The following is a 12,669-nucleotide window of genomic DNA, read 5'->3' on the forward strand; positions in this document are numbered from 1 at the left end:
ACTATCGGGAAGCCTACAAACATCCATGTCTGATTTGCAACCAAGTTGCTTCTGTGGTAGAATGACCTGCTCAGTACATTATCATCTCAGTTTTCTTTGAAAAATAATATGGCATATTTAGAACTAAAAGATGAGGAAATCTGCTCCAGATTACACTAAAGGGTCTAGATGTTAGATTAGAAAGATTACTAAGACACATTCTGGATGCTAAAACATTCGTAAAAATTGCCTGCTATTTTGTAATAAACAAATAACTACATAGTTCGCAAGGCCTGCCAGCTTCTCAAATCATTTTTCTTTGGTGTGCACTGTGTCGTTACCTTGTTTAACTCTCGAAACATTATAAAATTTTTTATTCAAGTTTATAGTACTTCTGTGTGCTTGTGCAGGAATAAAAAGACAAAATTTCTACTCATTTGGATATCAGTTTGTGCACTTCAATATCAGCATTCCCACGTAAGTACCCTTTTGGAAAATATGTGGAAATGACTGTCAATTATTGAACATTTTACTATCTTAGACTCTTTTCTATGCCTATTCTTGAGAAAATTAGGAGGTTTTATAGTTTGGTGGCCTCAAAATTAATTCTGGAAAAGGGTATACCTATTAAGCTTCCTGTATATTCTTTAGTGAAAGGTGTTCTCAGGTAGGTGTTCTTACTATGATAGTGGTTATTTTTGTGGGTTTTGTTTTCCAAATCTCGAAACTATTTTATGTAAGAATGAATTGATATATTGTTCCTTGAAGTGTTTCAATTTTCCATTATTTTGTTTGTTGTTACTGATCTCATATCTGTGGCAGGTCTTCTATCGTAAATACCCTCTTTAAGGTCTGATTGTATCCTATGTCCGGTAGACCCCACTTGAGTGATAACATATGTCATATTGTAGTTTTTAGCAATTATTGTTACTATCTTAGTATACTCTATTATACTTTCTCGTGATGCAGGGATAGGGTTAAGATCTATCTTCACTCTTATCTGTTATGTTGTGGTGCTTATGGACGGTCAAGTGCTGTTTAGATAATTTAACACTGTTTAGATAATTTAACACAAGTACTAACCCAAAACATAAGCTACATGTATATACCCGCCATTGTCTTTCAATTCTTTTCTTGAATTATGACAAGTGAAGACTATCCTATTGTGGTTGATATTCTACTGCGCAACTAATTGAGTTTTGTATTCTTTAGTTTTTATTTCAAGTGATGATTTTTCATTGAATTGGGACAAATGTTATTTAAGGTACTTATATGACCCAAGTGTTAAAAATCATCACAAAGCAAGCCCATTTTGTTGAATGGCAAGTTGATTCTCCATCCTGCTTAATTCGAATGGGGCGATCTCATATCCTATCGCCTTGGGTAGCAGAGTATCTTCTATTACCATTTATAAATGGCCATGAGATATACATTCTTGTTCTTTTTCACTACATATGGATCAATAGTTAGATACTGTTACTGCGTTTACCATTGTTCATGTATCACTGTCAACTGTACAAAGCCAAACAAATTGATATATGCATACGTAGACGTAAAGACCTTTGGTCCTGGAAAGAAAAAAACTAAAATATCATCCTAAAGTATCCTTGTTAAAGGGACAAATTAATAAGCTAATTTTTAATTTTTCATCATAAATCAAGTAAACATAAGTGTGTTTTACTTGTGACATTCTCTTATTTATTATTTAGTTATAACTATTCATTTAAATAGTTTTTGATATTCACTAAATATCATATGAATAGGAAAATGAGAAGGGGGGGATCTTTGTCTCTAAAGGAGATGTTTGCGGTTACAAGGGCAAGAAAACTTGATCGTACGTACAAGTCGTCTAATGAGGACACCAATAGTAAAATTATATGAAACTTATCCTTTTGAAGTTAATATTGACATAAATGATCAATTCTTAATTTTTACTTACATGAATGTCCTTTTGAATATATGATTATTAGGCTCAAATGGAGGAAATTGAAAAATAATAGGGAGCAAATGAACAACCCATTGATGCATTTTCAACCGTCATGGGTGCTAAACATCTGGAACGTGTATGACTGCTTGGAGGGGGGGGGGGGTTACAAAGACTTCTTTGAAAAGATTAAATGGTAGCTCCGGACAAACTTTAAATGCCACAAATGATGTTGTCCAATAAATGCAAGAAAGGATGCAAAAAATGGAGGACTAAATCGAGGACCAAAAGAGAACAATTCGACAAGAAGTTGTTGCAGATGTAATTGCTCAACTTCAAAATGCAGGAATAATTGATTCGAAGATACTGGCGGCATTTTCCTTTTCTTTACCAATGGAATCGACTTCTACATTAGCAGCTACTCAAAATAATCAAGGTTAGTATTTGAATTATGAATTGTACTCTATTTCATGTGGTAGCTGGCTATGTTGGAGTGTTATTTGTGGTTGGTAACTAAGAGAAAAGAGTCAATAGAGTAGAGTCTTATGCATTTCTGAATTACTTGTTGAAGTGTTATTGGTAAGAGAGTGTTATTGGAGTGTTGTGGTTGGTTGGTAAGAGAGTGTTCTGAATTAGAGTGGTATTTTTGATTGCATTTCTGATGTTGATTTAAAGCAAACAATGATGTTGCTTTCTCGTGATCAAATCCATCAAGCTGAGCTTTTACATCTCTATTTAACTCCTTAGCAAACTCCTTAGACTTGTTAATACCTATCAATTTTGGATAAGTTACCTTATCAGCAACTAAGTCCTTCCCATCTGTTTTCCCCAATTGCTGAGAAGACTGTGACAGTAAGAATATCATCCACAACTTGAAATAACAACCCAATACATTTTGTAAACTTTCTTAGCTTCTCCAAATCTTCATCTTCTGTCCCTCCTAAAATAGCCCTGATCACAACAAACCCTTCAAATAAAGTTGCAGTCTTGTGCAAATGAATCAATTTCAAATGCTTTAAATCAACATCAGAACTGTCCTCAGATATTATAACGACAACCTATCCAGCAACAAGAGTCTATGGACCTTTGGAGTTTTGTAGGAAGATAAAAAACTAGCTAGCTCTAAGTTATTGGAGAAAATGTTTGATCCTTATGGAGCACTAATATAACTAACTATAGTTGCTTGAGATGTTGTGCGAAAGTGCTGATATGATCATGTTTAATTTTGTAAACATATGGCAAATTATGGCAATATCACTGAAAATAGATATGTGATGGTAGGATATGTTTTAAAATGCCATTTGTTTTACATCTAGTATATACTAAATGTTGTTTCTCAATTAGTTCAGGGTTGAGATGTTGCTGGTCCATTATTCATTTGTTTAGGTATAGTTGTGAATCACTATCTCTTGTTATTGAGATGGCTCTCTTCAAGCCATATAGATTGCTAGATAAGCTACTTTTATTACTAATCTTATCTAAATCTCAAGATAGTGGATCTAGTTCTGTGTTAAGTTTTTCCTATGACGACCTATGTTATTGAAATGTGACTAGATTCACAGATACAGATAAATCCTTGATTTGATTTATCGAGTTCTATTTGATCTTTCCCAACTTTTGTTGTTCTTGTTATGTACTTTGTTGCTCAACTTTACATTTATTTTTCTTATTATTGTAGGTGTTCATGACATAGAAGATAGTGGTAACGAAATTGATTAACTAGACTTGACCTAAGAGATCGATCACATTGGCTTCATGCCGCATTGCGCTTTTGGAAAAACTTATGTATGTTTTGATTGAGATCGATCATATTTGACCGAGTATATATACGTATTTTCAAACATCTTATCTTTTTTAACATTCCAAACTTATGTGTTTTGATTTTTTTGAATGGTCAAAAATTATTATTTGGTCGCTTATATTGGTTGACATTTTATCAATTTGTGTTATGGTAGCGTTATATAATTATTGCAGTAACATAACATAATATTATATTGTTGAATAGTTAAATTTTAGGTTTAGGGACAGTTATTTTAGGCTATTAGGACAATTATAATAATTGTCCTAATAGCCTAAAATAACTGTCTCTATAGCCAAAATTAACCGTTGCTATAGCTCATGTGTAACTGTTGCAACAACTTGCAAAATAACCGTCCTATAAAGCTTTTAGGACGGTTTATAACTGTCACAATAGCTAGCCGTTCCAATACAAATCAAACCGACAAACCATTGCAATAACTTAAAAACCGTCGCAATAAGTTTTATTGGGATGGTTGAAAACCATCCCAACATATAATAAACCGTTGCAAAATTAACCGTCCCAAAAATATATAAAACCGTCGCTATAGGCCGATACCTGCAAACTGTTTTCAACCGTCTCATTAGCCCTAAAACCATGGCTTTATCATACCCATAACCATCGCCATAGATGATATATAGGAATGGTTACAAACCGTCCCAACATATATTTAACCGTCGCGATAGATCGATATATGCAAACAGTTTACAACCGTCGCAATAACCCATAACCGTGGCCTAAAGTATACAGTTAACCGTCACCATAGATTATATAAAGGACTATTTATAACCGTCCCAACATAATAATAGTTGTCGCTATATGGGCAATGGAAATAACCATCGTGAAAGATCAACTTTTAGCGATAGTTACCAAAACCGTCGCAAAAAACCGTCACCATAGGTCTATTGTAACACGTTCAGTTGTGTCTGTTTTATAACCGTCGCGGTAGGACTATTGGAACGTTTATTATAGATATGAAGACGGTATGACAACCGTTCCCATAGCCCATTTTTTCACTAGTGACCTTTCACCGTTTTTTGGGTTTCCACAAACTTGTCTTTGTATCTACCCATATGGTTGCTTGCTTCATTAATTAGATACCATGAACTGCAATCATCTATATTATCTTCTTTGAGTGCCATTGATAACATTGATTCACCTTCTTCTTTGTTATTGTCAACAAGGATAGCTTTCTCTTCAACATTACTACAACATGCTCAAGAGTAATGTCCAAATTTATGAAAGTTGTAGCACTCAATTTTGGATTTGTCATACCCTATGTAACTGGTATCTTGATAAACTCTACGGCCTCTTCCTCTTTATTGATCACGATCTCGTCCTCTGAGTGTTTGGTGATTTTTATCTTCATTGTTTAATTTGTTGACATTACTTCTTCCTTTTCCACGAACACCACGTCTGCCATGTCCTCTCCATTGTTCATTTCCTCTTTAACTTTTTTCACCTTCAAAATTTTTGAAGGATGCCTCAGTTTTAAGAAGTTTCTCCAATGACGCTTCTTTTTTCCTTTTAATTTTTTCTTCATGGTCTTGAAAGGAACATTCCATTAGCTCTACCATCATAAAGTCTAAATCTTTAGATTTCTCAATAGCAAAGACCACATAACCTAATTTAAGTGTGAAAGATCGAATCTTTTCTACCACACGTACATCATCTACTTCCTCCCCATACCTTCTTAGTTGATTCACAACAACCATCACTCATGAACAAAAATTTGAAATAGATTCAGATTCTTTCATTTTTAGAACTTGAAAATCAATCCTTAGGGTCTGAACTTTACCTTCTTCACCTTATCAACTCTTCAAAAAGAAGTTTGCAAAATCTCCCAAGCTTTCTTCAAGGTGGTGGCATCAACCGCCTTCTCAAATATATCATCATGCAAACACCGGTGGATGAGAGTGAGAGCCTGTTATTCTTTCTTCCTTGTCTTTATCAAGACATATTTCTCATTTTGAGAAAGAGTTTCCTCTTTGGCAAATTTTGTGTACCCTTTGTCTACAATTTTCCAAAAACCTTAGGAGCCAAGAATGACATTCATTCGTAGACACTAATTTTTTTTATATTTTTTGTAAGATGGGGGTACTTTTAAGAAAGTGGACTATTTTTTGACATGACTCTAATATCACATTGTTGGAAGAATTAATAATCCCACTAATGATAATATCCAAATTAAATAGCAATAACAAAATAGTAACAAAAAATATCAATATTATAACGGAGTAAACATAATTTTCAAATGGAGTATTGCAATAATACTGGTTACAATTTAATAGTGTCAAAAGACTACTACTATAAAAGAATCAACACTATTATTTCACAAAACTCACTACAATATTATTCTTATACTATTTTCTCTCAGACTAAAAATAAATTGTAAATTACTCTCTGTACTATTTATTGCTCTCTCTGTTTTGGTGTGCTTAAAATGATAAGCTGATGCTTCTATTTATACCCAATTCTGCTTCCAGATGAACCAATCACAGTCAAGTTTTATTGCAGTTTGTATTGCAAGTTGCACCATTTTCTTCAGCAATTGTAAGCGTCGAATTCCTTGGCAAACGTCACGTATTCCTTTCCTTTTCATTCTTTTGTTTATTCTTATTCCTTTTCATTCCTCTTTTTCTTATTATTTTATATTATATTATTATATTGAATCCCAACGATTTCAAATTCTCGACACAAATACTAAGATATCCAATATCAGTTTCACTAATGTAACCATTGATATATCCAATATTAATTTTATCCAGCATATCCAGTATCAATTTTATCCAATGTATCCAATTTCAATTTTATGCAGTGCATTTGACATCAATTTTATCCAATTTTTTATAAAGTATTCGATATCAATTTTATGCAGTGTATTTGATATAGTGTCAAAACATCTAATGTATCCCGTATCAATTTCATGTATAATGTAATTGCTTTGTTTGTGAATTTGAGACTTAGTTAACAAGTAGTAATAACATATAATATTTTTTTATAAATATTCATGTCAATATTTTATAATTAAAGAGTACTTAAATATAATATTTTTTGAAAGTGTGCTGGCACGTCGCATGCCTCAGCCCACAGCCCACAGCCCACATAATGATGGGTTGCTCTTGTTGTTTTCTAGCCCATCAAAATGATCCTAGCCCATCAAATTTCAAAGTCCTTGTAGGCTAATCTTGATGGAATGGGGCTGGACCATATTGAAAACTTACTTATCAATGTAGTTTGAGCTTTTAAACTGTGTAAAAAATCAGGAAATTTTATGTTATAGATCCAAAAATGAGTGACTTTAGATATTTGACCCCAAATAAGAATGTCTTTGAAGAATAATTTTTCTTACTTTTTAATATACTAAAAGTACTATTTTGTCTCTCTACACCTCAAATATATTTTTAGACTTTTCATACTCATTTATCTCTCAAATTTTATTTTTTATTATTTTCACTTTTTTATTTTTCCTTTACTTTTATTATTTACTCTTTTTTTTAGTTTTTATTTTATTTCTTTAAATTTGTTATTCTATTTTTTATTATTTTCACTTTTTATATCTTAGGCTTTGCAATTAACTCTTTCATGATTGATACAATATGTTAGTTGCCAAACTAAAATTAAAAAAATAGGAAAGTAGTAAAAGAAATTATTTTTTCGTTGAAATTTATATTATATATGTCTTATGTTTTTCTTCCTTTATAATAATGAAACAAAGATGGAAAACCTAACTACCTGTTGGTCAAATTTTAGTTTGAAAATAATTATTAGAATAATGAAATAATCAATTAATTTAGAATCATTTTGGACACCCAATTATGAGTGACTTTAGATATTTGACCCTAATAAGAAATGTCTTTAAAGAATACTTTTTCTTACTTTTTAAGTATAGTACAAGTACCATTTTGTCCTTGTACACCTCAAATATTTTTTTTTTTAAATTTTCCTACTTATTTGTCTGTCAATTTTTTTTTTTTAATTATTTTCACTATTTATTTTTTTCTTTAATTTTATTATTCTATTTTTTATCATTTTCACTTTTTTTTTTAATTTTATTATTCTATTTTATGTTATTTTCAATTTTTATTTTTTTAAATTTTATTTTCATGTTTTAATTCATTTGTCCCAACCTTTATTTTTTTATTTTTTTCTCAAGCATTATCTATTTCTTTTTTTTTTTTTGATTCATTTGTCTTTAACCTTTATTTTTTTAATTTTTGATTTTTATCAGTTCTATTTTTTTCCCTAATTTTTCTCAAACTTTATTTTTAATTTTTCCTCTCATTTTTTTATTTCTCAATTTTTTTAATCCTTCATTTTTTTATTAATCTTTATTTTTTTCTTGCCTTTTTTTTTCCTTACTCTTTTTTAATTTCTCTATTTTGTTTGGTCGTTTTGTTTCTTTTTTTCAGTTCTCCTTTTTTCCCTCATTTTTCTCAAACTTCATTTTTTTTCCTCTTTTTTTTTATTTTTCTCAATTTTTTTAATTCTTCTCTTTTTTCTTGATCTTTATTTTTTTCTCCTTTTTTTTTCTCAATCTTTATTTTATTTCTCTATTTTGTTTGATCATTCTTTTTTCTCAACTTCTACTATATTTAGCTAATAAATAAAAAAATTGGATAATCCGCAAAGGTATCTTCTTTTTTTGCTATCAAAGCAAATTTAAGGGCATGAATTATTGTTACGAAGTTCTTTGAAAATTCTTGAGATAAGTCGTGTCTCTAAGTAGAGAGTTGTAGAATATCTCATAAATAAAGGCATAATACAGTAGTGTCAACTCTTGTCCGTGGGACATAATTTATTATTTAAAAGTCTTTGAGTTAAGTCTTGCCTCTAAGGCAAGAGTTGTAAAACATCCCATAAATAAAGACATAACGTGATAGTGTCAACTCTTATCCGTGGGGCATAATTTGTAGTTTGAAAGTCTTTGAGCCAAGTCTTGCCTCTAAGGCAAGAGTTGTAGAACATCTCATAAATGAAAGATATAACGTGGTAGTGTCCATTTTTGCCCGTGGAGAATAATTTGTAGTTTGAAAGTCCTTGAGCTAAGTCTTGCCTCTAACGCAATAGTTGTAGAACATCTCATAAATGAAAACATAACATGGTAGAGTCAACTTTTATCCATGGGGCATAATTTGTAGTTTGAAAGTCTTTGAGCTAATTAAGTCTTGCCTCTAAGGCAAGAGTTGTGGAACATCTCATAAATTAAAACATAACGTGGTAGTGTCAACTCTTGCCTGTGGGGCATAATTTGTAGTTTGAAAGTCCTTGAGCGAAGTCTTGCCTCTAAGGCAATAGTTGTAGAACATCTCATAAATGAAAACATAATATGGTAGAGTCAACTTTTGCCCATGAGGCATAATTTGTAGTTTAAAAATCGTTGAGATAATTAAGTCTTGCCTATAAGGCAACAGTTGTAGAGCATTTCATAAATGAAAACATAATGTGGTAGTGTCAACTTTTGCCCATGGGGCATAATTTGTAGTTCGAAAGTCCTTGAGCTAAGTCTTGCCTCTAAGACAATAGTTGTAAAACATCTTATAAATGAAAACATAATATGGTAGAGTCAACTTTTGTCCATGGGGCATAATTTTTAGTCTGAAAGTGATACAAGAAGCACAAGAGAAACATGAAACAAATACCGAATTAGTTCACAAGTTTGAAGAACCGAGGACTCCTTTGGTGACCACTCTCGGATTCACTACAACAACAATGAAAACATAATAACAATAAGATATTGAAGGTGTAAGTATACCAAACAGCAATAATATGGCGAGATGGATAACAATAACAAGATAGGAACAACACATAATTTTACTAACAAGAGATAGAAACAGTTACAAGAACACAAACTACTACAAGATTACAATAAAAGTAAAGGGATAGTTAGATAGACTTAATGAAGGTATAATCTTAAGAACCCAAGAGCATATTCCACTCTTGGACCCTTAACACTACACACAATGTTCACCTATCTTTTACGAAGACACAATGTCGGAATCCACCTCCTAAGCATCACGTTTCTAAGTCATGAGATCAACAAGAGTGATTCCACACTCTCTATGCCTAATTTCGATTTTGGTGCCTCAAGGAGAGAGAACTTGTGTTTCTTTGTGTTTTAAGACTTACAATATCATGAATAATCTAAGTCTAAAAGTCCTACAATGTTCTATTTATACTAGGTTACAAATAAAATATAAAATGTCCAAAATGCCCTTTTAAGAACTAGGCTCCCTTTAAGTGTATTTAGGGGCTGTCTTGTTGTGTTCCAAGGCTTCTCTTTACACTCCAAGTGTGAGATTAGGGTCTGTTTGGTGTGTTTTAAGTCCTTCACTCGCACACTCCAAGTCCCGAGTTCATTACATTCTCACATGCATCCATCTTTGTGGTTGTACTTATATCATCCTCCCCTCCTAGGATTTACCTCAAATTCATGCCTTACAAAATCAAAGAGAGACAAACAAGCATATTTTCTCATGGCATGAGGGTTAGGATTAGCAAAAATAAACAATAACAGTATGCACTCAAAATAGCCCACACACCAGAAAAATAAATCGAGGACTCTTTGAGTTCAAGTCTCGGGCAAAAACAAATCTCGACATGCCAAGGTGGTTCATATTTGACATATAACCAAGAGTCCTTAGTGTTAAACATTATGAAGCCATCGATAAATTCACCAAGGACTTGGCTATGATAATCACCCAAAATAAACACACCCAAGCCGAGAGTAAATCTTCTCCACTCTAAGATGGCACTGGGATTAAATGGGAACAATGGCCATAGACACGGGTCTAAGCAACACACCCATTTCCCGTAGTCTTTATCACAACCACACGGCTTACTCTCTACATTGGCATATATATCATCAGAAGTAAAGAGAGAGTAGAGAAAGGTGGCACTCAATTCTACTTCTACTTTGGTGTCCTCAGAAAAGCCACATAAAGTAGAAGAAGAAGTAGTTTCCAAGACCACACATTCCTTACCCTTAAGAGTACTCTCATCTTCCAAGAAGAGATTTCCATCTTTAGGAGGAATATTGTCACACCATAGTGGGTTAACATATATACTATAGCTTCCAAGGCAAACTATACCAACATTTTTACTACTAGGTCTATTAGGAGTATTTAAACTATCTTCAAACAAAACATTGTACCTAAAGAGTGAATGATCTAACCCGCGGACAGATTTGGAAATTTCACTCTCTAAGGAATCATTATCAAGTTCCAAAGATATGTCAAGCACATGATTAACCCTATGAGCAAAGAAAATATTAGAATCCTTACAACAACATAGGCTCACGGGTTTACTCCTTTTTTCTTGACCAACATTTTAAAATTCTTCACTCACTTGAGACTCATTAATCACATCACACATATTCTCAAGTGGTGGGCAAGTTTTTCACACAAGTTGGTCAACATAATTTTCATACGACGATGTACTTTCATTCAATAGCTTTAACACTAGGTGGACACAAATCGATCTTACTAGAAGAGTCGATTCGGTCTTCTATAGGATCAACTATTGTATCCACTCGCACAATATTTACATTATCTATAAGTGCTAAGGAATCAATAAACTCATACGTAGGTAAGCTACTATTCACACTCAACGGTATGTTAGTCACACGTTCATCATCCACATGTACCAAAGTGTAAGAGATAGCTATTTTACATTGACGTTCATGAGTATGTTCATCTTTACCTTAGTGTGAAAGTCCTTCACAAGTTTAGGAAGCAACTTCCTTCTGGAAGATCTTACCGCAAGGTGTTTGGACCTTAGGGTTTGAATTTGTTGGGATAAGTATGGATACCAATTGGCGTAGCCTTTCAACGTGCCATTTTATGTCTTCAATATTATCAGTGATGCAGTCAAATGTGGCATCAAGATTGGTGGTAGCCATGATACCTAAAAGAAAAGACAACAACGAACAATAAAACAAATAAACTTGTTACCTTAAAAATGCCATACCACACTCTCACTCTCAATTTTTACCTCATACTTGGTTTCACAAGTGTTGAAAGCCAGCTTGTACTTCGTGAGTGATTGAGGGAGGAGTCCACCTTGGTCTGGAATAGATTTTCATTCGAGTTGACTCAAAGAAAATTTGCTTACGGACTTAAACCAACAAGATATAATGAATTCACAAAAGAGAAAAGCACACAAAGAACGTTAACACGAACAAATGAACACAAAAATAATTTACAATTTAGTAGGAGTTTACTAGCTTGTCAATTAGCGTTCGGACCAAACAAACGAAACTATGGAACAATAAAAAGAAACTAAGAAATCTGTAATTTAAGCCAAAATTATTGCATAAATAGTAACAATGATGACGTGGAAACATGTAATTTGTTGCGGTTTCTAACAACTTTTGTTGTCCAATCTCAAATCTTGATCAATTTACAATTTAGAAATTGGTGGAATTTGTTTTAAGGAGGGAAATTAAAACAAGTCTTGGAGCCTTTTCAAATTCAAGTTTTCAGGACTTTGACTTTCTTGTACTTCTCTTTATAACATGGACCTTTGTTTTATGGAAAGTTGTTGGAAAGTGGTTGGGATGTGATTGACTATTTGATGAATGATGGTAAGTCTTTCAAGACTAACAAAGATTCACCCCTTTTTCATTCACCTTTATAGATCTAATGTTCACTTTATATTAAAAAGCTATGAAGGTTGTGAAGAACTTCAAGAACAACATCAACAATCACCAAGAACAACCAACAACAATCTCCAAAAATACCACAATTTTCACATGGCCAACTTCCAATTTTCACAATACAATATCTTCAACACTTGGCCAAGACAACTACAATTTCAACAAAATGGTTCTTAGGCCACCAATGAACAACAATATCATGTGGAAAATCTTAGAACAACAACAAGATGAAGACCACAAGGCCAAAATAGTCCGCCACAATAATGTTTCAACAACAATTCGGCCAAGCCCTATGTTTACGAAAACAACACC

The sequence above is a fragment of the Capsicum annuum genome, chromosome 1 (genome assembly GCF_002878395.1).
Source record: "Capsicum annuum cultivar UCD-10X-F1 chromosome 1, UCD10Xv1.1, whole genome shotgun sequence".
Taxonomy (NCBI): domain Eukaryota; kingdom Viridiplantae; phylum Streptophyta; class Magnoliopsida; order Solanales; family Solanaceae; genus Capsicum; species Capsicum annuum.